General features: G+C 43.0%; 8 non-coding genes across 8 annotated transcripts; all 8 read right to left on the reverse strand.

Annotated features, from left to right (window-relative positions):
• Positions 1-380: 380 nt before the first annotated feature.
• trnah-gug (transfer RNA histidin (anticodon GUG)) lies at positions 381-452 on the reverse strand. The gene has a single exon. It is a non-coding gene; the product is annotated as a tRNA-His (tRNA).
• Positions 453-1,768: 1,316 nt separating this feature from the next.
• trnah-gug (transfer RNA histidin (anticodon GUG)) lies at positions 1,769-1,840 on the reverse strand. The gene has a single exon. It is a non-coding gene; the product is annotated as a tRNA-His (tRNA).
• A 3,393-nt stretch (positions 1,841-5,233) lies between these two features.
• trnah-gug (transfer RNA histidin (anticodon GUG)) lies at positions 5,234-5,305 on the reverse strand. Its single transcript has one exon. It is a non-coding gene; the product is annotated as a tRNA-His (tRNA).
• A 12,382-nt stretch (positions 5,306-17,687) lies between these two features.
• Positions 17,688-17,759, reverse strand: trnah-gug (transfer RNA histidin (anticodon GUG)). Its single transcript has one exon. It is a non-coding gene; the product is annotated as a tRNA-His (tRNA).
• A 795-nt stretch (positions 17,760-18,554) lies between these two features.
• trnay-gua (transfer RNA tyrosine (anticodon GUA)) lies at positions 18,555-18,643 on the reverse strand. Its single transcript is given in 2 exon segments — positions 18,555-18,590; positions 18,607-18,643. It is a non-coding gene; the product is annotated as a tRNA-Tyr (tRNA).
• Positions 18,644-19,931: 1,288 nt separating this feature from the next.
• On the reverse strand, positions 19,932-20,020 carry trnay-gua (transfer RNA tyrosine (anticodon GUA)). Its single transcript is given in 2 exon segments — positions 19,932-19,967; positions 19,984-20,020. It is a non-coding gene; the product is annotated as a tRNA-Tyr (tRNA).
• A 596-nt stretch (positions 20,021-20,616) lies between these two features.
• trnaf-gaa (transfer RNA phenylalanine (anticodon GAA)) lies at positions 20,617-20,705 on the reverse strand. Its single transcript is given in 2 exon segments — positions 20,617-20,652; positions 20,669-20,705. It is a non-coding gene; the product is annotated as a tRNA-Phe (tRNA).
• A 603-nt stretch (positions 20,706-21,308) lies between these two features.
• Positions 21,309-21,397, reverse strand: trnay-gua (transfer RNA tyrosine (anticodon GUA)). Its single transcript is given in 2 exon segments — positions 21,309-21,344; positions 21,361-21,397. It is a non-coding gene; the product is annotated as a tRNA-Tyr (tRNA).
• Positions 21,398-26,814: the final 5,417 nt, after the last annotated feature.

The following is a 26,814-nucleotide window of genomic DNA, read 5'->3' on the forward strand; positions in this document are numbered from 1 at the left end:
TTTTTAGTGCAACATTTAATTTTTTTCTATTTGATCTTGTTCCAAACATAGATGCCTAAGTATTTTGGGTGAACGTTCAAAGTACATTTCCCCATCTCTACACACAAGAGGATCTCATCTTCTGACTAGAAATATGGCCAACCTTTCTATTGTTGCTGTCAACTCACTGGGCATTGGAGTTGTTTTTTCCCCCAAAAGAATTTAGACAAATCACCAATTACTTGAGGTTTCAGTAGTTGCTAAACAACTCTATTCCAACAGCTTGTTCCTGTTTTATGACTTCTTTTGAGCTTTTGCATAGCTGTCTTTGTTTTTCTTGTCATCTTAGCAAAGTTTCCTCGGAAAGAAACGTTATTTAAGACGGAATGTAAAGGAACATTTGCCGTGACCCGGATTCGAACCGGGGTTGCTGCGGCCACAACGCAGAGTACTAACCACTATACGATCACGGCACGTTTCCTCAGCTCCATCTGTAAGCTGTGGTGATCAGCTGTGACCACACCATTGTAAAGATGTCGACTTGAAAAGTGCGAGAGCTCATGAAGAAAATTTATCAACATTTTCCTTCGAGCCGGATTTGAATCAGCGACCTAAGGATGTCTTTTGAGCTGCCTCTACAGTCCTCCGCTCTACCAACTGAGCTATCGAAGGGTGGGCAATGTCAGAAGCACTTAGTACTTTGTGCATTGTGATCTTGAGTGTAACGTTTAATTTTTTCTATTTGATCTTGTTCCAAACATAGATGCCTAAGTATATTGGGTGAACGCTCAAAGTACATTTCCCCATCTCTACACACAAGAGGATCTCATCTTCTGACTAGAAATATGGCCAACCTTTCTATTGTTGCTGTCAACTCACTGGGCATTGGAGTTGTTTTTTCCCCCAAAAGAAGTTAGACAAATCACCAATTACTTGAGGTTTCAGTAGTTGCTAAACAACTCTATTCCAACAGCTTGTTCCTGTTTTATGACTTCTTTTGAGCTTTTGCATAGCTGTCTTTGTTTTTTTTTTTTTGTCATCTTAGCAACGTTTCTTCGGAAAGAAACGTTATTTAAGACAGACTGTAAAGGAACATTTGCCGTGACCCGGATTCGAACCGGGGTTGCTGGGGCCACAACGCAGAGTACTAACCACTATACGATCATGGCACGCTTCCTCAGCTCCATCTGTAAGCTGTGGTGATCAGCTGTGACCACACCATTGTAAAGATGTCGACTTGAAAAGTTCGAGAGCTCATGAAGAAGCTTTATCAACATTTTCCTTCAGGCCGGATTTGAACCAGCAACCTAAGGATGTGTTTTGAGCTGCCTCTACAGTCCTCCGGTCTACCAACTGAGCTATCGAACGGTGGTCAATGCTGGAAGCAATTAGTACTTTGTGCATTGTGTTTTTTAGTGCAACATTTAATTTTTTTCTATTTGATCTTGTTCCAAACATAGATGCCTAAGTATTTTGGGTGAACGTTCAAAGTACATTTCCCCATCTCTACACACAAGAGGATCTCATCTTCTGACTAGAAATATGGCCAACCTTTCTATTGTTGCTGTCAACTCACTGGGCATTGGAGTTGTTTTTTCCCCCAAAAGAAGTTAGACAAATCACCAATTACTTGAGGTTTCAGTAGTTGCTAAACAACTCTATTCCAACAGCTTGTTCCTGTTTTATGACTTCTTTTGAGCTTTTGCATAGCTGTCTTTGTTTTTCTTGTCATCTTAGCAAAGTTTCCTCGGAAAGAAACGTTATTCAAGACGGAATGTAAAGGAACATTTGCCGTGACCCGGATTCGAACCGGGGTTGCTGCGGCCACAACGCAGAATACTAACCACTATACGATCACGGCACGTTTCCTCAGCTCCATCTGTAAGCTGTGGTGATCAGCTGTGACCACACCATTGTAAAGATGTCGACTTGAAAAGTGCGAGAGCTCATGAAGAAGCTTTATCAACATTTTCCTTCGAGCCGGATTTGAATCAGCGACCTAAGGATGTCTTTTGAGCTGCCTCTACAGTCCTCCGCTCTACCAACTGAGCTATCGAAGGGTGGGCAATGTCAGAAGCACTTAGTACTTTGTGCATTGTGATCTTGAGTGTAACGTTTAATTTTTTCTATTTGATCTTGTTCCAAACATAGATGCCTAAGTATTTTGGGTGAACGTTCAAAGTACATTTCCCCATCTCTACACACAAGAGGATCTCATCTTCTGACTAGAAATATGGCCAACCTTTCTATTGTTGCTGTCAACTCACTGGGCATTGGAGTTGTTTTTTCCCCCAAAAGAAGTTAGACAAATCACCAATTACTTGAGGTTTCAGTAGTTGCTATACAACTCTATTCCAACAGCTTGTTCCTGTTTTATGACTTCTTTTGAGCTTTTGCATAGCTGTCTTTGTTTTTTTTTTTTTTGTCATCTTAGCAACGTTTCTTAAAAAAGAAACGTTATTTAAGACAGACTGTAAAGGAACATTTGCCGTGACCCGGATTCGAACCGTGGTTGCTGCGGCCACAACGCAGAGTACTAACCACTATACGATCACGGCACGTTTCCTCAGCTCCATCTGTAAGCTGTGGTGATCAGCTGTGACCACACCATTGTAAAGATGTCGACTTGAAAAGTTCGAGAGCTCATGAAGAAGCTTTATCAACATTTTCCTTCAGGCCAGATTTGAACCAGCGACCTAAGGATGTCTTTTGAGCTGCCTCTACAGTCCTCCGCTCTACCAACTGAGCTATCGAAGGGTGGGCAATGTCAGAAGCACTTAGTACTTTGTGCATTTTGATCTTGAGTGCAACGTTTAATTTTTTCTATTTGATCTTGTTCCAAACATAGATGCCTAAGTATTTTGGGTGAACGTTCAAAGTACATTTCCCCATCTCTACACACAAGAGGATCTCATCTTCTGACTAGAAATATGGCCAACCTTTCTATTGTTGATGTCAACTCACTGGGCATTGGAGTTGTTTTATCCCCCAAAAGAAGTTAGACAAATCACCAATTACTTGAGGTTTCAGTAGTTGCTAAACAACTCTATTCAAACAGCTTGTTCCTGTTTTATGACTTCTTTTGAGCTTTTGCATAGCTGTCTTTGTTTTTTTGTCATCTTAGCAAAGTTTCCTCGGAAAGAAACGTTATTTAAGACAGACTGTAAAGGAACATTTGCCGTGACCTGGATTCGAACCGGGGTTGCTGCGGCCACAACGCAGAGTACTAACCACTATACGATCACGGCACGTTTCCTCAGCTCCATCTGTAAGCTGTGGTGATCAGCTGTGACCACACCATTGTAAAGATGTCGATTTGAAAAGTGCGAGAGCTCATGAAGAAGCTTTATCAACATTTTCCTTCAGGCCGGATTTGAACCAGCAACCTAAGGATGTCTTTTGAGCTGCCTCTACAGTCCTCCGCTCTACCAACTGAGCTATCGAAGGGTGGTCAATGCTGGAAGCAATTAGTACTTTGTGCATTGTGTTTTTTAGTGCAACGTTTAATTTTTTTCTATTTGATCTTGTTCCAAACATAGATGCCTAAGTATTTTGGGTGAACGTTCAAAGTACATTTCCCCATCTCTACACACAAGAGGATCTCATCTTCTGACTAGAAATATGGCCAACCTTTCTATTGTTGCTGTCAACTCACTGGGCATTGGAGTTGTTTTTTCCCCCAAAAGAAGTTAGACAAACCACAAATTACTTGAGGTTTCAGTAGTTGCTAAACAACTCTATTCCAACAGCTTGTTCCTGTTTTATGACTTCTTTTGAGCTTTTGCATAGCTGTCTTTGTTTTTTTTTTGTCATCTTAGCAAAGTTTCCTCTGAAAGAAACGACATTTAAGACGGAATGTAAAGGAACATTTGCCGTGACCCGGATTCGAACCGGGGTTGCTGCGGCCACAACGCTGAGTACTAACCACTATACGGTCACGGCACGTTTCCTCAATTCCATCTGTAAGCTGTGGTGATCAGCTGTGACCACACTATTGTAAAGATGTCGACTTGAAAAGTTCGAGAGCTCATGAAGAAGCTTTATCAACATTTTCCTTCAGGCAGGATTTGAACCAGCGACCTAAGGATGTCTTTTGAGCTGCCTCTACAGTCCTCCGGTCTACCAACTGAGCTATCGAACGGTGGTCAATGCTGGAAGCAATTAGTACTTTGTGCATTGTGTTTTTTAGTGCAACATTTAATTTTTTTCTATTTGATCTTGTTCCAAACATAGATGCCTAAGTATTTTGGGTGAACGTTCAAAGTACATTTCCCCATCTCTACACACAAGAGGATCTCATCTTCTGACTAGAAATATGGCCAACCTTTCTATTGTTGCTGTCAACTCACTGGGCATTGGAGTTGTTTTTTCCCCCAAAAGAAGTTAGACAAATCACCAATTACTTGAGGTTTCAGTAGTTGCTAAACAACTCTATTCCAACAGCTTGTTCCTGTTTTATGACTTCTTTTGAGCTTTTGCATAGCTGTCTTTGTTTTTTTTGTCATCTTAGCAAAGTTTCTTCGGAAAGAAACGTTATTTAAGACAGACTGTAAAGGAACATTTGCCGTGACCCGGATTCGAACGCGGGTTGCTGCGGCCTTAACGCAGAGTACAAACCACTATACGATCACGGCACATTTCCTCAGCTCCATCTGTAAGCTGTGCTGATCAGCTGTGACCACACCATTGTAAAGATGTCGACTTGAAAAGTTCGAGAGCTCATGAAGAAACTTTATCAACATTTTCCTTCAGACCGGATTTGAACCAGCGACCTAAGGATGTCTTTTGAGCTGCCACTACAGTCCTCCGCTCTACCAACTGAGCTATCGAAGGGTGGGCAATGTTAGAAGCACTTAGTACTTTGTGCATTGTGATCTCGAGTGCAACGTTTAATTTTTTCTATTTGATCTTGTTCCAAACATAGATGCCTAAGTATTTTGGGTGAACGTTCAAAGTACATTTCCCCATCTCTACACACAAGAGGATCTCATCTTCTGACTAGAAATATGGCCAACCTTTCTATTGTTGCTGTCAACTCACTGGGCATTGGAGTTGTTTTTTCCCCCAAAAGAAGTTAGACAAATCACCAATTACTTGAGGTTTCAGTAGTTGCTAAACAACTCTATTCCAACAGCTTGTTCCTGTTTTATGACTTCTTTTGAGCTTTTGCATAGCTGTCTTTGTTTTTTTTTGTCATCTTAGCAAAGTTTCCTCTGAAAGAAACGACATTTAAGACGGAATGTAAAGGAACATTTGCCGTGACCCGGATTCGAACCGGGGTTGCTGCGGCCACAACGCAGAGTACTAACCACTATACGATCACGGCACGTTTCCTCAGCTCCATCTGTGATGATCAGCTGCGGCCACACAATTGTAAAGATATCGACTTGAAAAGTGCGAGAGCTCATCAAAAAATTACATCAACATTTTCCTTGGAGCCGGATTTGAACCAGCGACCTAAGGATGTCTTTTGAGCTGCCTCTACAGTCCTCCGCTCTACCAACTGAGCTATCGAAGGGTGGTCAATGCTGGAAGCAATTAGTACTTTGTGCATTGTGTTTTTTAGTGCAACATTTAATTTTTTTCTATTTGATCTTGTTCCAAACATAGATTTCTAAGTATTTTGGGTGAACGTTCAAAGTACATTTCCCCATCTCTACACACAAGAGGATCTCATCTTCTGACTAGAAATATGGCCAACCTTTCTATTGTTGCTGTCAACTCACTGGGCATTGGAGTTGTTTTTTCCCCCAAAAGAAGTTAGACAAATCACCAATTACTTGAGGTTTCAGTAGTTGCTAAACAACTCTATTCCAACAGCTTGTTCCTGTTTTATGACTTCTTGTGAGCTTTTGCATAGCTGTCTTTGTTTTTCTTGTCATCTTAGCAAAGTTTCCTCTGAAAAAAACGACATTTAAGACGGAATGTAAAGGAACATTTGCCGTGACCTGGATTCGAACCGGGGTTGCTGGGGCCACAACGCAGAGTACTAACCACTATACGATCACGGCACGTTTCCTCAGCTCCATCTGTAAGCTGTGGTGATCAGCTGTGACCACACCATTGTAAAGATGTCGACTTGAAAAGTGCGAGAGCTCATGAAGAAGCTTTATCAACATTTTCCTTCGAGCCGGATTTGAACCAGCGACCTAAGGATGTCATCTTGTCCGGTTCCGGTTGAGTGAACGCTGGCGCGTCTCGCTGCCGCTGCTCGCTGGCAAACAAACTTTTTGTATTTTTTTTCTTCTTTTTCACCCTAGTCACATCCCTGTGTCGGTGAAAACTCATTTTCACCTACCTGCTCAGCTTGCGTTCTGGTTGCACATCACCACCTCCCTGCTCCACTCCATAATGTGGTCCAGCAGGATTTCTGTGTGCCTCGCACTGGCCTGGATCATCCTGTCGCTCATTCTTCTGTCCGTGGATGGCCTTCTCCAGTACTCGGCGGCGGAGCTCTTCAACCTCCGCTTTCACTACTCCGGATCTCCACCACCAGCTCTGTGCCTCTTCCCCGACATCACCTTCCAGCCTCGCCGTCGGTATATCCATCGGGGGTCCCGGCGGAACCTCCATCTCGACGGCTCCAAAGGAATACCCTCCTTCTGGTCCACGACTAGCCGGCGGCTACCCAGGAATACCTGCCGAGCTGCCGACTCCAGCGTGTTAGCCCGGCTGGCTAGTCGGGCTAATGCTCCTGTCGCCAGGGACTTCCGCACTGCTAATTTTGGTCTTCTCAACATTCGCTCCCTCTCTGGTAAAGGACATCTCCTCCAAGATACCATCAGTGACCATAAGCTAGACTTTCTTTGTCTGAACGAAACATGGCAACAACCCAGCGATTTCTCACAACTCAATGACTGTACTCCTCCCGGATTTGTTTACCTCTCCAAACCCCGTGGGTCGGGCCGCGGCCCGTAAGCCTTCCTCCTCTCACCACTCTGGAATGCCTCGCCTGTCAACTCTCTGGCCCGACCCCCACAATAATTGTCACTGTTTATCGTCCCCCCAAGTTCAGCCCTGAGTTTTTAAATGAACTCTCTGCTCTTTTATCCCATCTGTCCTCCCTTTCCCCAAATGTAATTTTACTTGGTGATTTTAATATTCATATGGACAATATGGCCCTCCCCCTCAGCAAAGACTTCTCCTCATCTTTGGACAGCCTCAGTTTTCATCAATATGCCAATTTTCCCACTCACATTAAAGGTCACACCCTGGATTTAATCTGCTGCTCCGGCCTGACCCCCTCCAACTGTACAGCTGACCCGCTCCCTTTCACGGACCACTTCCTCATCTCCTTTTCTGTTCCCCTCCGTCTCTCCATCATCAAGTCACCACGTATCATTTCTTTTCGTAATATTAAGGACATTGATCTAGCCTCCCTGTCCTCCAGTTTTGCCACCTTGACCCCTAATTTGTCCTCTACTCCCGATGATCTTGTCATTCAGTACAATAACGGTCTGGTTTCTATCCTTAATTCATTTGCTCCCATCAAATCCCGCTCTGTACATTTTACTCGGTCTGCTCCATGGTTCACCCCTGCCCTTCGCTCCTTGAAAGCTACCAACCGGAGGCTTGAAAGACTCTACAAGAAAACCGGTCTCACCATCCATAAAGACTTATATTCTGCTCAGATTTCTCTCTACAAGGACTCCATCTCCCATGCCAAATCTCAGTATTACTCCGGTCTCATCTCGTCAAACTCCAGCAACACTAAAACATTATTTTCCATCATGAACAGCATTTTTCAGCCTCCCGACTCCCTACCCATCCATCTTTACTCTTCAGAAACCTGTAACTCTCTCCTTCAGTTCTTTAATGAGAAGGTCAATAGAATCCATCTCTCTTTACCTCATTCCTCCCCTCCCTCTCCTGATTTATTTGAACCCACCATTCCGTTCTCCTCCTTTGAACTTCCCCATCCCTCAGAAATATTAGATTACATCACCAAATCTAAACCTTCCACCTGTCAACTGGACCCTATTCCAACTGTTTTAGTTAAATCGTGCCTTTCTTCTCTGCTCCCTTTTATAACAGTCATTATTCATTCCTCACTATCCTCTGGTACGGTCCCATCCCTATTCAAATCCGCTTCAGTCAGCCCTATTCTAAAAAAACCTGGTTTAGATCCCAATGATTTCAATAACCTCCGTCCCATTTCCCATCTTCCCTTCATTTCCAAAGTCCTTGAGAAAACTGTTGCATCTCAGCTCCATTCCCATCTCACCCGCAATAACCTTTATGAACAGTTTCAGTCTGGCTTCCGTCCCCACCACAGCACAGAAACAGCTCTCATCAAGATCACTAACGACCTACTCATTGCTGCTGATTCTGGTTTAATCTCTATTCTTATTCTCCTCGATCTGAGTGCGGCCTTTGACACCATTTCTCATCCCATCCTCCTCAATAGACTCTCTTCCTTAGGCATCACTCACACCCCCCTCAGCTGGTTTCAATCTTACCTTACTGGCCGCACTCAGTTCATCATCCAGTTAAAATCCTTTACCTCAGAACCCTCCCCAGTCAAGTCAGGTGTGCCCCAGGGCTCTGTCCTGGGGCCCCTCCTCTTGATAGTATATCTCCTCCCTATCGGCAAAATCTTCCGCAAATTCACTATCCAGTTTCACTGCTTTGCAGATGACACCCAGCTCTACATTTCCAGTAAGCCCAACTCAACTCTCCCACCATCCTCCCTTACACTCTGCCTCTCTGAAATCAAATCATGGTTCACCTCTAATTTCCTCAAACTCAACGGCAATAAAACTGAACTTCTTATTGTTGGCACTAACTCCACCCTCTCAACATCTGACAGCTTTTCTTTAACTATTGACAGCGCCACAGTCTCCCCCTCACCTCATGTCAAGAGTCTGGGTGTCATTCTCGACAGCTCACTTTCTTTTCAAGCTCACATTAATAACTTAATTCGGTCAGCATACTTCCATCTACGTTCCATAAACCGTCTTCGTCCCTCACTGACCCCTCACACTGCCGCCATTCTCGTCCACAGCCTCGTCACCTCCCGTATCGACTATTGCAATTCACTTCTTTATGGTCTTCCCAACAAACTCCTTCATAAACTGCAACTGGTCCAGAATTCGGCAGCCCGTATTATCACCAGAACCCCTTCCTTTCACCACATCACGCCGGTTCTCCAGCAGCTTCACTGGCTCCCAGTTAAATTCAGGTCCATCTTCAAAATTCTCCTCCATACCTTCAAAGCAATCCACAACCTCTCTCCTCCATATATCTCAGACCTTATAAGTATTCACACCCCGTCCCGTTCACTCAAATCATCTTCTTCCATCCATCTTGCGGTTCCTTCTGCCCGTCTCGCTACCATGGGGAGCAGAGCTTTCAGCCGCTCTGCTCCTCGACTCTGGAACTCACTTCCCCCAGACATCAGGAACGTCGACAGTTTTACCCTTTTCAAAACAAAACTCAAAACACACATGTTTAAATCTGCCTACAACCTCTGATTTTATTGAAATGTTTCTCTCTGTTTTTTCTTCTTTGGGTTTTATTATTGTTTTATTGTATTTTTTTACGTGTTTTGTGCAAAGTGACCTTGGGTGTCCTGAAAGGCGCTTTGAAATAAAATGTATTATTATTATTATTATTATTATTATTATTTTGAGCTGCCTCTACAGTCCTCCGCTCTACCAACTGAGCTATCGAAGGGTGGTCAATGCTGGAAGCAATTAGTACTTTGTGCATTGTGTTTTTTAGTGCAACGTTTAATTTTTTTCTATTTGATCTTGTTCCAAACATAGATGCCTAAGTATTTTGGGTGAACGTTCAAAGTACATTTCCCCATTTCTACACACAAGAGGATCTCATCTTCTGACTAGAAATATGGCCAACCTTTCTATTGTTGCTGTCAACTCACTGGGCATTGGAGTTGTTTTTTTCCCCCAAAAGAAGTTAGACAAATCACCAATTACTTGAGGTTTCAGTAGTTGCTAAACAACTCTATTCCAACAGCTTGTTCTTGTTTTATGACTTCTTTTGAGCTTTTGCATAAAAGTCTTTGTTTTTCTTGTCATCTTAGCAAAGTTTCCTCGGAAAGAAACGTTATTCAAGACGGAATGTAAAGGAACATTTGCCGTGACCCAGATTCGAACCGGGGTTGCTGCGGCCACAACGCAGAGTACTAACCACTATAAGATCACGGCACGTTTCCTCAGCTCCATCTGTAAGCTGTGGTGATCAGCTGTGACCACACCATTGTAAAGATGTCGACTTGAAAAGTGCGAGAGCTCATGAAGAAGCTTTATCAACATTTTCCTTCGAGCCGGAGTTGAACCAGCGACTTAAGGATGTCTTTTGAGCTGCCTCTACAGTCCTCCGCTCTACCAACTGAGCTAACGAAGGGTGGTCAATGCTGGAAGCAATTAGTACTTTGTGCATTGTGTTTTTTAGTGCAACGTTTAATTTTTTTCTATTTGATCTTGTTCCAAACATAGATGCCTAAGTATTTTGGGTGAACGTTCAAAGTACATTTCCCCATCTGTACACACAAGAGGATCTCATCTTCTGACTAGAAATATGGCCAACCTTTCTATTGTTGCTGTCAACTCACTGGGCATTGGAGTTGTTTTTTCCCCCAAAAGAAGTTAGACAAATGACCAACTACTTGAGGTTTCAGTAGTTGCTAAACAACTCTATTCCAAAAGCTTGTTCCTGTTTTATGACTTCTTTTGAGCTTTTGCATAGCTGTCTTTGTTTTTCTTGTCATCTTAGCAAAGTTTCCTCTGAAAGAAACGACATTTAAGACGGAATGTAAAGGAACATTTGCCGTGACCCAGAATCGAACCGGGGTTACTGCGGCCACAACGCTGAGTACTAACCAATATACGATCACGGCACGTTTCCTCAGCTCCATCTGTGATGATCAGCTGCAGTCACACAATTGTAAAGATATCGACTTGAAAAGTGCGAGAGCTCATCAAAAAACTACATCAACATTTTCCTTCGAGCCGGATTTGAACCAGCGACCTAAGGATGTCTTTTGAGCTGCCTCTACAGGCCTCTGCTCTACCAACTGAGCTATCGAAGGGTGGTGAATGCTGGAAGCAATTAGTACTTTGTGCATTGTGTTTTTTAGTGCAACGTTTAATTTTTTTCTATTTGATCTTGTTCCAAACATAGATGCCTAAGTATTTTGGGTGAACGTTCAAAGTACATTTCCCCATCTCTACACAAAAGAGGATCTCATCTTCTGACTAGAAATATGGCCAACCTTTCTATTGTTGCTGTCAACTCACTGGGCATTGGAGTTGTTTTTTCCCCCAACAGAAGTTAGACAAATCACCAATTACTTGAGGTTTCAGTAGTTGCTAAACAACTCTATTCCAACAGCTTGTTCCTGTTTTATGACTTCTTTTGAGCTTTTGCATAGCTGTCTTTGTTTTTCTTGTCATCTTAGCAAAGTTTCCTCGGAGAGAAACGTTATTCAAGACGGAATGTAAAGGAACATTTGCCATGACCCGGATTCGAACAAGGGTTGCTGCGGCCACAACGCAGAGTACTAACCACTATACGATCACGGCACGTTTCCTCAGCTCCATCTGTAAGCTGTGGTGATCAGCTGTGACCACACCATTGTAAAGATGTCGACATGAAAAGTGCGAGAGCTCATGAAGAAGCTTTATCAACATTTTCCTTCGAGCCAGATTTGAACCAGTGACTTGAGGATGTCTTTTGAGCTGCCTCTACAGTCCTCCGCTCTACCAACTGAGCTATCGAAGGGTGGGCAATGTCAGAAGCACTTAGTACTTTGTGCGTTGTGATCTTGAGTGTAACGTTTAATTTTTTCTATTTGCTCTTGTTCCAAACATAGATGCCTAAGTATTTTGGGTGAACGTTCAAAGTACATTTCCCCATCTCTACACACAAGAGGATCTCATCTTCTGACTAGAAATATGGCCAACCTTTCTATTGTTGCTGTCAACTCACTGGACATTGGAGTTGTTTTTTCCCCCAAAAGAAGTTAGACAAATCACCAATTACTTGAGGATTCAGTAGTTGCTAAACAACTCTATTCCAACAGCTTGTTCCTGTTTTATGACTTCTTTTGAGCTTTTGCATAGCTGTCTTTGTTTTTTTGTCATCTTAGCAAAGTTTCCTCGGAAAGAAACGTTATTTAAGACAGACTGTAAAGGAACATTTGCCGTGACCCGTATTCGAACCGGGGTTGCTGCGGCCACAACGCAGAGTACTAACCACTATACGATCACGGCACGTTTCCTCAGCTCCATCTGTAAGCTGTGGTGATCAGCTGTGACCACACCATTGTAAAGATGTCGACTTGAAAAGTTTGAGAGCTCATGAAGAAGCTTTATCAACATTTTCCTTCAGGCCAGATTTGAACCAGCGACCTAAGGATGTCTTTTGAGCTGCCTCTACAGTCCTCCACTCTACCAACTGAGCTATCGAAGGGTGGGCAATGTCAGAAGCACTTAGTACTTTGTGCATTGTGATCTTGAGTGCAACGTTTAATTTTTTCTATTTGATCTTGTTCCAAACATAGATGCCTAAGTATTTTGGGTGAACGTTCAAAGTACATTTCCCCATCTATACACACAAGAGGATCTCATCTTCTGACTAGAAATATGGCCAACCTTTCTATTGTTGCTGTCAACTCACTGGGCATTGGAGTTGTTTTTTCCCCCAAAAGAAGTTAGACAAATCACCAATTACTTGAGGTTTCAGTAGTTGCTAAAAAACTCTATTCCAACAGCTTGTTCCTGTTTTATGACTTCTTGTGAGCTTTTGCATAGCTGTCTTTGTTTTTCTTGTCATCTTAGCAAAGTTTCCTCTGAAAGAAACGACATTTAAGACGGAATGTAAAGGAACATTTGCCGTGACCCGGATTCGAACCGGGGTTGCTGCGGCCACAACGCAGATTACTAACCACTATACGATCACAGCACGTTTCCTCAGCTCCATCTGTAAGCTGTTGTGATCAGCTGTGACCACACCATTGTAAAGATGTCGACTTGAAAAGTGCGAGAGCTCATAAAGAAGCTTTATCAACATTTTCCTTCGAGCCGGATTTGAACCAGCGACCTAAGGATGTCATCTTGTCCGGTTCCGGTTGAGTGAACGCTGGCGCGTCTCGCTGCCGCTGCTCGCTGGCAAACAAACTTTTTGTATTTTTTTTCTTCTTTTTCACCCTAGTCACATCCCTGTGTCGGTGAAAACTCATTTTCACCTACCTGCTCAGCTTGCATTCTGGTTGCACATCACCACCTCCCTGCTCCACTCCATAATGTGGTCCAGCAGGATTTCTGTGTGCCTCGCACTGGCCTGGATCATCCTGTCGCTCATTCTTCTGTCCGTGGATGGCCTTCTCCAGTACTCGGCGGCGGAGCTCTTCAACCTCCGCTTTCACTACTCCGGATCTCCACCACCAGCTCTGTGCCTCTTCCCCGACATCACCTTCCAGCCTCGCCGTCGGTATATCCATCGGGGGTCCCGGCGGAACCTCCATCTCGACGGCTCCAAAGGAATACCCTCCTTCTGGTCCACGACTAGCCGGCGGCTACCCAGGAATACCTGCCGAGCTGCCGACTCCAGCGTGTTAGCCCGGCTGGCTAGTCGGGCTAATGCTCCTGTCGCCAGGGACTTCCGCACTGCTAATTTTGGTCTTCTCAACATTCGCTCCCTCTCTGGTAAAGGACATCTCCTCCAAGATACCATCAGTGACCATAAGCTAGACTTTCTTTGTCTGAACGAAACATGGCAACAACCCAGCGATTTCTCACAACTCAATGACTGTACTCCTCCCGGATTTGTTTACCTCTCCAAACCCCGTGGGTCGGGCCGCGGCGGTCGCGAGACTTGGAAGGTCCTTCCCGTAAGCCTTCCTCCTCTCACCACTCTGGAATGCCTCGCCTGTCAACTCTCTGGCCCGACCCCCACAATAATTGTCACTGTTTATCGTCCCCCCAAGTTCAGCCCTGAGTTTTTAAATGAACTCTCTGCTCTTTTATCCCATCTGTCCTCCCTTTCCCCAAATGTAATTTTACTTGGTGATTTTAATATTCATATGGACAATATGGCCCTCCCCCTCAGCAAAGACTTCTCCTCATCTTTGGACAGCCTCAGTTTTCATCAATATGCCAATTTTCCCACTCACATTAAAGGTCACACCCTGGATTTAATCTGCTGCTCCGGCCTGACCCCCTCCAACTGTACAGCTGACCCGCTCCCTTTCACGGACCACTTCCTCATCTCCTTTTCTGTTCCCCTCCGTCTCTCCATCATCAAGTCACCACGTATCATTTCTTTTCGTAATATTAAGGACATTGATCTAGCCTCCCTGTCCTCCAGTTTTGCCACCTTGACCCCTAATTTGTCCTCTACTCCCGATGATCTTGTCATTCAGTACAATAACGGTCTGGTTTCTATCCTTAATTCATTTGCTCCCATCAAATCCCGCTCTGTACATTTTACTCGGTCTGCTCCATGGTTCACCCCTGCCCTTCGCTCCTTGAAAGCTACCAACCGGAGGCTTGAAAGACTCTACAAGAAAACTGGTCTCACCATCCATAAAGACTTATATTCTGCTCAGATTTCTCTCTACAAGGACTCCATCTCCCATGCCAAATCTCAGTATTACTCCGGTCTCATCTCGTCCAACTCCAGCAACACTAAAACATTATTTTCCATCATGAACAGCATTTTTCAGCCTCCCGACTCCCTACCCATCCATCTTTACTCTTCAGAAACCTGTAACTCTCTCCTTCAGTTTTTTAATGAGAAGGTCAATAGAATCCATCTCTCTTTACCTCATTCCTCCCCTCCCTCTCCTGATTTATTTGAACCCACCATTCCGTTCTCCTCCTTTGAACTTCCCCATCCCTCAGAAATATTAGATTACATCACCAAATCCAAACCTTCCACCTGTCAACTGGACCCTATTCCAACTGTTTTAGTTAAATCGTGCCTTTCTTCTCTGCTCCCTTTTATAACAGACATTATTCATTCCTCACTATCCCCTGGTACGGTCCCATCCCTATTCAAATCCGCATCAGTCAGCCCTATTCTAAAAAAACCTGGTTTAGATCCCAATGATTTCAATAACCTCCGTCCCATTTCCCATCTTCCCTTCATTTCCAAAGTCCTTGAGAAAACTGTTGCATCTCAGCTCCATTCCCATCTCACCCGCAATAACCTTTATGAACAGTTTCAGTCTGGCTTCCGTCTCCACCACAGCACAGAAACAGCTTTCATCAAGATCACTAACGACCTACTCATTGCTGCTGATTCTGGTTTAATCTCTATTCTTATTCTCCTCGATCTGAGTGCGGCCTTTGACACCATTTCTCATCCCATCCTCCTCAATAGACTCTCTTCCTTAGGCATCACTCACACCCCCCTCAGCTGGTTTCAATCTTACCTTACTGGCCGCACTCAGTTCATCCAGTTAAAATCCTTTACCTCAGAACCCTCCCCAGTCAAGTCAGGTGTGCCCCAGGGCTCTGTCCTGGGGCCCTTCCTCTTCATAGTATATCTCCTCCCTATCGGCAAAATCTTCCGCAAATTCACTATCCAGTTTCACTGCTTTGCAGATGACACCCAGCTCTACATTTCCAGTAAGCCCAACTCAACTCTCCCACCATCCTCCCTTACACTCTGCCTCTCTGAAATCAAATCATGGTTCACCTCTAATTTCCTCAAACTCAACGGCAATAAAACTGAACTTCTTCTTGTTGGCACTAACTCCACCCTCTCAACATCTGACAGCTTTTCTTTAACTATTGACAGCGCCACAGTCTCCCCCTCATCTCATGTCAAGAGTCTGGGTGTCATTCTCGACAGCTCACTTTCTTTTCAAGCTCACATTAATAACTTAATTCGGTCAGCATACTTCCATCTACGTTCCATAAACCGTCTTCGTCCCTCACTGACCCCTCACACTGCCGCCATTCTCGTCCACAGCCTCGTCACCTCCCGTATCGACTATTGCAATTCACTTCTTTATGGTCTTCCCAACAAACTCCTTCATAAACTGCAACTGGTCCAGAATTTGGCAGCCCGTATTATCACCAGAACCCCTTCCTTTCACCACATCACGCCGGTTCTCCAGCAGCTTCACTGGCTCCCAGTTAAATTCAGGTCCATCTTCAAAATTCTCCTCCATACCTTCAAAGCAATCCACAACCTCTCTCCTCCATATATCTCAGACCTTATAAGTATTCACACCCCGTCCCGTTCACTCAAATCATCTTCTTCCATCCATCTTGCGGTTCCTTCTGCCCGTCTCGCTACCATGGGGAGCAGAGCTTTCAGCCGCTCTGCTCCTCGACTCTGGAACTCACTTCCCCCAGACATCAGGAACGTCGACAGTTTTACCCTTTTCAAAACAAAACTCAAAACACACATGTTTAAATCTGCCTACAGCCACTGATTTTATTGAAATGTTTCTCTCTGTTTTTTCTTCTTTGGGTTTTATTATTGTTTTATTGTATTTTATTACGTGTTTTGTGTAAAGTGACCTTGGGTGTCCTGAAAGGCGCTTTGAAATAAAATGTATTATTATTATTATTATTTTGAGCTGCCTCTACAGTCCTCCGCTCTACCAACTGAGCTATCGAAGGGTGGTCAATGCTGGAAGCAATTGGTACTTTGTGCATTGTGTTTTTTAGTGCAACGTTTCATTTTTTTCTATTTGATCTTGTTCCAAACATAGATGCCTAAGTATTTTGGGTGAACCGTTCAAAGTACATTTCCCCATCTCTACACACAAGAGGATCTCATCTTCTGACTAGAAATATGGCCAACCTTTCTATTGTTGCTGTCAACTCACTGGGCATTGGAGTTGTTTTTTCCCCCAAAAGAAGTTAGACAAATCACCAATTACTTGAGGTTTCAGTAGTTGCTAAACAACTCTGTTCCAACAGATTGTTCCTGTTTTACAACTTCTTTTGAGCTTTTGCATAGCTGTCTTTGTTTTTCTTGTCATCTTAGCAAAGTTTCCTCTGAAAGAAACGACATTTAAGACGGAATGTAAAGGAACATTTGCCGTGACCCAGAATTGAACCGGGGTTGCTGCGCTCACAACGCTGAGTACTAACCACTATACGATCACGGCACGTTTCCTCAGCTCCATCTGTGATGATCAGCTGCAGCCACACAATTGTAAAGATATCGACTTGAAAAGTGCGAGAGCTCATCAAAAAAGTACATCAACATTTTCCTTCTAGCCTGATTTGAACCAGCGACCTAAGGATGTCTTTTGATCTGCCTCTACAGTCCTCCGCTCTACCAACTGAGCTATCGAAGGGTGGTCAATGCTGGAAGCAATTAGTACTTTGTGCATTGTGTTTTTTAGTGCAACGTTTAATTTTTTTCTATTTGATCTTGTTCCAAACATAGATGCCTAAGTATTTTGGGTGAACGTTCAAAGTACATTTCCCCATCTCTACACACAAGAGGATCTCATCTTCTGACTAGAAATATGGCCAACCTTTCTATTGTTGCTGTCAACTCACTGGGCATTGGAGTTGTTTTTTCCCCCAACAGAAGTTAGACAAATCACCAATTACTTGAGGTTTCAGTAGTTGCTAAACAACTCTATTCCAACAGCTTGATCCTGTTTTATGACTTCTTTTGAGCTTTTGCATAGCTGTCTTTGTTTTTCTTGTCATCTTAGCAAAGTTTCCTCGGAAAGAAACGTTATTCAAGACGGAATGTAAAGGAACATTTGCCGTGACCCGGATTCGAACCGGGGTTGCTGCGGCCACAACGCAGAGTACTAACCACTATACGATCACGGCACGTTTCCTCAGCTCCATCTGTAAGCTGTGGTGATCAGCTGTGACCACACCATTTTAAAGATGTCGACTTGAAAAGTGCGAGGGCTCATGAAGAAGCTTTATCAACAATTTCCTTCGAGACGGATTTGAACCAGCGACCTAAGGATGTCTTTTGAGCTGCCTCTACAGTCCTCCGCTCTACCAACTGAGCTATCGAAGGGTGGTCAATGCTGGAAGCAATTAGTACTTTGTGCATTGTGTTTTTTAGTGCAACGTTTAATTTTTTTCTATTTGATCTTGTTCCAAACATAGATGCCTAAGTATTTTGGGTGAACGTTCAAAGTACATTTCCCCATCTGTACACACAAGAGGATCTCATCTTCTGACTAGAAATATGGCCAACCTTTCTATTGTTGCTTTCAACTCACTGGGCATTGGAGTTGTTTTTTCCCCCAAAAGAAGTTAGACAAATGACCAACTACTTGAGGTTTCAGTAGTTGCTAAACAACTCTATTCCAACAGCTTGTTCCTGTTTTATGACTTCTTTTGAGCTTTTGCATAGCTGTCTTTGTTTTTCTTGTCATCTTAGCAAAGTTTCCTCTGAAAGAAACGACATTTAAGACGGAATGTAAAGGAACATTTGCCTTGGCCCAGAATCGAACCGGGGTTGCTGCGGCCACAACGCTGAGTACTAACCACTATATGATCACGGCACGTTTCCTCAGCTCCATCTGTGATTATCAGCTGCGGCCACACAATTGTAAAGATATCGACTTGAAAAGTGCGAGAGCTCATCAAAAAAGTACATCAACATTTTCCTTCGAGCCGGATTTGAACCAGCGACCTAAGGATGTCTTTTGAGCTGCCTCTACAGTCCTCCGCTCTACCAACTGAGCTATCGAAGGGTGGTCAATGCTGGAAGCAATTAGTACTTTGTGCATTGTGTTTTTTAGTGCAACATTTAATTTTTTTCTGTTTGATCTTGTTCCAAACATAGATGCCTAAGTATTTTGGGTGAACGTTCAAAGTACATTTCCCCATCTCTACACACAAGAGGATCTCATCTTCTGACTAGAAATATGGCCAACCTTTCTATTGTTGCTGTCAACTCACTGGGCATTGGAGTTGTTTTTTCCCCCAAAAGAAGTTAGACAAATCACCAATTACTTGAGGTTTCAGTAGTTGCTAAACAACTCTATTCCAACAGCTTGTTCCTGTTTTATGACTTCTTTTGAGCTTTTGCATAGCCGTCTTTGTTTTTCTTGTCATCTTAGCAAAGTTTCCTCGGAAAGAAACGTTATTTAAGACAGACTGTAAAGGAACATTTGCCGTGACCCGGATTCGGACCGGGGTTGCTGCGGCCACAATGCAGAGTACTAACCACTATACGATCACGGCACGTTTCCTCAGCTCCATCTGTAAGCTGTGGTGATCAGCTGTGACCACACCATTGTAAAGATGTCGACTTGAAAAGTTCGAGAGCTCATGAAGAAGCTTTATCAACATTTTCCTTCAGGCAGGATTTGAACCATCGACCTAAGGATGTCTTTTGAGCTGCCTCTACAGTCCTCCGCTCTACCAACTGAGCTATCAAAGGGTGGTCAATGCTGGAAGCAATTAGTACTTTGTGCATTGTGTTTTTTAGTGCAACGTTTAATTTTTTTCTATTTGATCTTGTTCCAAACATAGATGCCTAAGTATTTTGGGTGAACGTTCAAAGTACATTTCCCCATCTCTACACACAAGAGGATCTCATCTTCTGACTAGAAATATGGCCAACCTTTCTATTGTTGCTGTCAACTCACTGGGCATTGGAGTTGTTTTTTCCCCCAACAGAAGTTAGACAAATCACCAATTACTTGAGGTTTCAGTAGTTGCTAAACAACTCTATTCCAACAGCTTGTTCCTGTTTTATGACTTCTTTTGAGCTTTTGCATAGCTGTCTTTGTTTTTCTTGTCATCTTAGCAAAGTTTCCTCTGAAAGAAACAACATTTAAGACGGAATGTAAAGGAACATTTACCGTGACCCAGAATCGAACCGGGGTTGCTGCAGCCACAACGCTGAGTACTCACCACTATACGATCACGGCACGTTTCCTCAGCTCCATCTGTGATGATCAGCTGCAACCACACAATTGTAAAGATATCGACTTGAAAAGTGCGAGAGCTCATCAAAAAACTACATCAACATTTTGCTTCGAGCCGGATTTGAACCAGCGACCTAAGGATGTCTTTTGAGCTGCCTCTACAGTCCTCCGCTCTACCAACTGAGCTATCGAAGAGTGGTCAATGCTGGAAGCAATTAGTACTTTGTGCATTGTGTTTTTTAGTGCAACGTTTAATTTTTTTCTATTTGATCTTGTTCCAAACATAGATGCCTAAGTATTTTGGGTGAACGTTCAAAGTACATTTCCCCATCTCTACACACAAGAGTATCTCATCTTCTGACTAGAAATATGGCCAACCTTTCTATTGTTGCTGTCAACTCACTGGGCATTGGAGTTGTTTTTTCCCCCAAAAGAAGTTAGATAAATGACCAACTACTTGAGGTTTCAGTAGTTGCTAAACAACTCTATTCCAACAGCTTGTTCCTGTTTCATGACTTCTTTTGAGCTTTTGCATAGCTCTCTTTGTTTTTCTTGTCATCTTAGCAAAGTTTCCTCTGAAAGAAACGACATTTAAGACGGAATGTAAAGGAACATTTACCGTGACCCAGAATCGAACCGGGGTTGCTGCGGCCACAACGCTGAGTACTAACCACTATTCGATCACGGCACGTTTCCTCAGCTCCATCTGTGATGATCAGCTGCAACCACACAATTGTAAAGATATCGACTTGAAAAGTGCGAGAGCTCATCAAAAAACTACATCAAGATTTTCCTTCGAGCCGGATTTGAACCAGCGACCTAAGGATGTCTTTTGAGCTGCCTCTTCAGTCCTCCACTCAACCAACTGAGCTATCGAAGGGTGGCCAATGCTGGAAGCAATTAGTACTTTGTGCATTGTGTTTTTTAGTGCAACGTTTAATTTTTTTCTATTTGATCTTGTTCCAAACATAGATGCCTAAGTATTTTGGGTGAACGTTCAAAGTACATTTCCCCATCTCTACACACAAGAGGATCTCATCTTCTGACTAGAAATATGGCCAACCTTTCTATTGTTGCTGTCAACTCACTGGGCATTGGAGTTGTTTTTTCCCCCAAAAGAAGTTAGACAAATCACCAATTACTTGAGGTTTAAGTAGTTGCTAAACAACTCTATTCCAACAGCTTGTTCCTGTTTTATGACTTCTTTTGAGCTTTTGCATAGCTGTCTTTGTTTTTCTTGTCATCTTAGCAAAGTTTCCTCTGAAAGAAACGACATTTAAGACGGAATGTAAAGGAACATTTGTCGTGACCCGGATTCGAACCGGGGTTGCTGCGGCCACAACGCAGAGTACTATCCACTATACGATCACGGCACGTTTCCTCAGCTCCATCTGTAAGCTGTGGTGATCAGCTGTGACCACACCATTGTAAAGATGTCGACTTGAAAATTGCTAGAGCTCATGAAGAAGCTTAATCAACTTTTTCCTTCGAGCCAGATTTGAACCAGCGACCTAAGGATGTCTTTTGAGCTGCCTCTACAGTCCTCCGCTCTACCAACTGAGCTATCGAAGGGTGGTCAATGCTGGAAGCAATTAGTACTTTGTGCATTGTGTTTTTTAGTGCAACGTTTAATTTTTTTCTATTTGATCTTGTTCCAAACATAGATGCCTAAGTATTTTGGGTGAACGTTCAAAGTACATTTCCCCATCTCTACACACAAGAGGATCTCATCTTCTGACTAGAAATATGGCCAACCTTTCTATTGTTGCTGTCAACTCACTGGGCATTGGAGTTGTTTTTTCCCCCAAAAGAAGTTAGACAAATGACCAAGTACTTGAGGTTTCAGTAGTTGCTAAACAACTCTATTCCAACAGCTTGTTCCTGTTTTATGACTTCTTTTGAGCATTTGCATAGCTGTCTTTGTTTTTCTTGTCATCTTAGCAAAGTTTCCTCTGAAAGAAACGACATTTAAGACGGAATGTAAAGGAACATTTACCGTGACCCAGAATCGAACCGGGGTTGCTGCGGCCACAACGCTGAGTACACACCACTATACGATCACGGTACGTTTCCTCAGCTCCATCTGTGATGATCAGCTGCAACCACACAATTGTAAAGATATCGACTTGAAAAGTGCGAGAGCTCATCAAAAAACTACATCAACATTTTCCTTTGAGCCAGATTTGAACCAGCGACCTAAGGATGTCTTTTGAGCTGCCTCTACAGTCCTCCGCTCTACCAACTGAGCTATCGAAGGGTGGTCAATGCTGGAAGCAATTAGTACTTTGTGCATTGTGTTTTTTAGTGCAACGTTTAATTTTTTTCTATTTGATCTTGTTCCAAACATAGATGCCTAAGTATTTTGGGTGAACGTTCAAAGTACATTTCCCCATCTCTACACACAAGAGGATCTCATCTTCTGACTAGAAATATGGCCAACCTTTCTATTGTTGCTGTCAACTCACTGGGCATTGGAGTTGTTTTTTCCCCCAAAAGAAGTTAGACAAATGACCAACTACTTGAGGTTTCAGTAGTTGCTAAACAACTCTATTCCAACAGCTTGTTCCTGTTTTATGACTTCTTTTGAGCTTTTGCATAGCTGTCTATGTTTTTCTTGTCATCTTAGCAAAGTTTCCTCTGAAAGAAACAACATTTAAGACGGAATGTAAAGGAACATTTACCGTGACCCAGAATCGAACTGGGGTTGCTGCGGCCACAACGCTGAGTACTAACCACTAAACGATCACGGCACGTTTCCTCAGCTCCATCTGTAAGCTGTGGTGATCATCTGTGACCACACCATTGTAAAGATGTCGACTTGAAAAGTGCGAGAGCTCATGAAGAAGCTTTATCAACATTTTCCTTCGAGCCCGATTTGAACCAGCGACCTAAGGATGTCTTTTGAGCTGCCTCTACAGTCCTCCGCTCTACCAACTGAGCTATCGAAGGGTGGTCAATGCTGGAAGCAATTAGTACTTTGTGCATTGTGTTTTTTAGTGCAACGTTTAATTTTTTTCTATTTGATCTTGTTCCAAACATAGATGCCTAAGTATTTTGGGTGAACGTTCAAAGTACATTTCCCCATCTCTACACACAAGAGGATCTCATCTTCTGACTAGAAATATGGCCAACCTTTCTATTGTTGCTGTCAACTCACTGGGCATTGGAGTTGTTTTTTCCCCCAAAAGAAGTTAGATAAATGACCAACTACTTGAGGTTTCAGTAGTTGCTAAACAACTCTATTCCAACAGCTTGTTCCTGTTTTATGACTTCTTTTGAGCTTTTGCATAGCTGTCTTGTTTTTCTTGTCATCTTAGCAAAGTTTCCTCTGAAAGAAACGACATTTATGACGGAATGTAAAGGAACATTTACCGTGACTCAGAATCGAACCGGGGTTGCTGCGGCCACAACGCTGAGTACTAACAACTATTTGATCACGGCACGTTTCCTCAGCTCCATCTGTGATGATCAGCTGCAACCACACAATTGTAAAGATATCGACTTGAAAAGTGTGAGAGCTCATCAAAAAACTACATCAACATTTTCCTTCGAGCCGGATTTGAACCAGAGACCTAAGGATGTCTTTTGAGCTGCCTCTACAGTCCTCCGCTCAACCAACTGAGCTATCGAAGGGTGGTCAATGCTGGAAGCAATTAGTACTTTGTGCATTGTGTTTTTTAGTGCAACGTTTAATTTTTTCTATTTGATCTTGTTCCAAACATAGATGCCTAAGTATTTTGGGTGAACGTTCAAAGTACATTTCCCCATCTCTACACACAAGAGGATCTCATCTTCTGACTAGAAATATGGCCAACCTTTCTATTGTTGCTGTCAACTCACTGGGCATTGGAGTTGTTTTTTCCCCCAAAAGAAGTTAGTCAAATCACCAATTACTTGAGGTTTCAGTAGTTGCTAAACAACTCTATTCCAACAGCTTGTTCCTGTTTTATGACTTCTTTTGAGCTTTTGCATAGCTGTCTTTGTTTTTCTTGTCATCTTAGCAAAGTTTCCTCTGAAAGAAACGACATTTAAGACGGAATGTAAAGGAACATTTGCCGTGACCCGGATTCGAACCGGGGTTGCTACGGCCACAACGCAGAGTACTAACCACTATACGATCACGGCACGTTTCCTCAGCTCCATCTGTAAGCTGTGGTGATCAGCTGTGACCACACCATTGTAAAGATGTCGACTTGAAAAGTGCTAGAGCTCATGAAGAAGCTTTATCAACATTTTCCTTCGAGCCAGATTTGAACCAGCGACCTAAGGATGTCTTTTGAGCTGCCTCTACAGACCTCCGCTCTACCAACTGAGCTATCGAAGGGTGGTCAATGCTGGAAGCAATTAGTACTTTGTGCATTGTGTTTTTTAGTGCAACGTTTAATTTTTTTCTATTTGATCTTGTTCCAAACATAGATGCCTAAGTATTTTGGGTGAACGTTCAAAGTACATTTCCCCATCTCTACACACAAGAGGATCTCATCTTCTGACTAGAAATATGGCCAACCTTTCTATTGTTGCTGTCAACTCACTGGGCATTGGAGTTGTTTTTTCCCCCAAAAGAAGTTAGACAAATGACCAACTACTTGAGGTTTCAGTAGTTGCTAAACAACTCTATTCCAACAGCTTGTTCCTGTTTTATGACTTCTTTTGAGCTTTTGCATAGCTGTCTTTGTTTTTCTTGTCATCTTAGCAAAGTTTCCTCTGAAAGAAACAACATTTAAGACGGAATGTAAAGGAACATTTACCGTGACCCAGAATCGAACCGGGGTTGCTGCGGCCACAACGCAGAGTACTAACCACTATACGATCACGGCACGTTTCCTCAGCTCCATCTGTAAGCTGTGGTGATCAGCTGTGACCACACCATTGTAAAGATGTCGACTTGAAAAGTGCGAGAGCTCATGAAGAAGCTTTATCAAAATTTTCATTCGAGCCGGATTTGAACCAGCGACCTAAGGATGTCTTTTGAGCTGTCTCTACAGTCCTCCGCTCTACAAACTGAGCTATCGAAGGGTGGTCAATGCTGGAAGCAATTAGTACTTTGTGCATTGTGTTTTTTAGTGCAACGTTTAATTTTTTTCTATTTGATCTTGTTCCAAACATAGATGCCTAAGTATTTTGGGTGAACGTTCAAAGTACATTTCCCCATCTCTACACACAAGAGGATCTCATCTTCTGACTAGAAATATGGCCAACCTTTCTATTGTTGCTGTCAACTCACTGGGCATTGGAGTTGTTTTTTCCCCCAAAAGAAGTTAGACAAATCACCAATTACTTGAGGTTTCAGTAGTTGCTAAACAACTCTATTCCAACAGCTTGTTCCTGTTTTATGACTTCTTTTGAGCTTTTGCATAGCTGTCTTTGTTTTTTTTGTCATCTTAGCAAAGTTTCTTCAGAAAGAAACGTTATTAAAGACAGACTGTTAAGGAACATTTGCCGTGACCCAGATTCGAACCGGGGTTGCTGCGGCCACAACGCAGAGTACTAACCACTATACGATCACGGCACGTTTCCTCAGCTCCATCTGTAAGCTGTGGTGATCAGCTGTGACCACACCATTGTAAAGATGTCGACTTGAAAAGTTCGAGAGCTCATGAAGAAGCTTTATCAATATTTTCCTTCAGGCCAGATTTGAACCAGCGACCTAAGGATGTCTTTTGAGCTGCCTCTACAGTCCTCCGCTCTACCAACTGAGCTATCGAAGGGCGGGCAATGTCAGAAGCACTTAGTACTTTGTGCATTGTGTAACGTGAGGAAATATGGGTTTTCTGTCACAATGGTGGTGTTGGACGCAGCTGGGTCATAGCTGGGTCGCTGAGAACTTTCACCCACAGATTAAGACCTGAACGCCAGCGAGTCTGGGAGAAAACCATAACATCTGCCACCTGCAGTCTACCAGAAGATATGTTTACATGAGTTGTACCCAGACCAAGTCAAAACATAAAGTTTAAACTTCTTTTTCTTGATTTTAATGTTAAAATAACCATTATCATTTTGCTCATTATAAATGTGTTTAATCAAATGAATGACTAGTATGCTTTGGGGTAATTATAATGGATTAATGAATCCACACTTAAGTAGATAATGTTGAATGTGTGGTACTGACCTTCACACTCAAGCACACAAACATTCACACACACCCACACACATCTGCCCACAGTAAACTCCAGACACATTTGATGACGCACATGTTTTGCTTTGAGAAGAGAGGTTTTTGGTAAGTTTTCAGTTTTATGATTTAGTTCGGGTTGGACAACGGGAGAGAACAGACCTGAAAATCAAAGGGGGGGCAGAGCCTGTTGGCTCGTTCTTCCCCCCTTTCACGCTGTTTCTGCCAAGCCAGGCAGAATAGCTGAATCGTGACTTCTAACGAAGACTCATTACCGAGTCTTTTGATTTCTGAGTGAATTAACTTAAGAAAGCGCATCGATAAAACGCTCTACCATCCACGTGTACCGAGGGCAACTCTGGACCGGTTCCGTTCGACACCTACGTCTCCTGTCAGCCGCCGGTGTCATCTGGATGAACCACAACATCCTCCACGGCCCGGATCCGAAAGAGGGTCCACAAGAGTTCGGTGAGACAGAGCACGGTTTTTAGCGTTTGATGCAGTTCTCTGATAAGACCTAAGTTTATCCAAACCATCACTTCACTCAGACACCTGTTTCTTCCTGAAGCAAAATCAGACTCACACACGCATTCATGTCACAACATTCTCAATCTTCATAAATTCACCAGAAGGTCTATTTGAGCAAGAACAGCATATAAACTGTTAAAATATTGTCCCACAAAGTTGCCAATGTGATTGTTATTTCCTGTTTGTCAATTTTCAAAATCATTAGTTTAATTTGAAGAATTAAAACTTTTAATCCTTCAAACTTGTTTCCTCATTGAACTGAAACACAGACACTCAGATATTATCGGCAGTTTATGGATGAAAACAACCTTTGAGTCTTCTGAACAATATAAAATTTGGTTATTGATTT

This window comes from Nothobranchius furzeri, chromosome 10 (assembly GCF_043380555.1).
Source record: "Nothobranchius furzeri strain GRZ-AD chromosome 10, NfurGRZ-RIMD1, whole genome shotgun sequence".
Taxonomy (NCBI): Eukaryota; Metazoa; Chordata; class Actinopteri; order Cyprinodontiformes; family Nothobranchiidae; genus Nothobranchius; species Nothobranchius furzeri.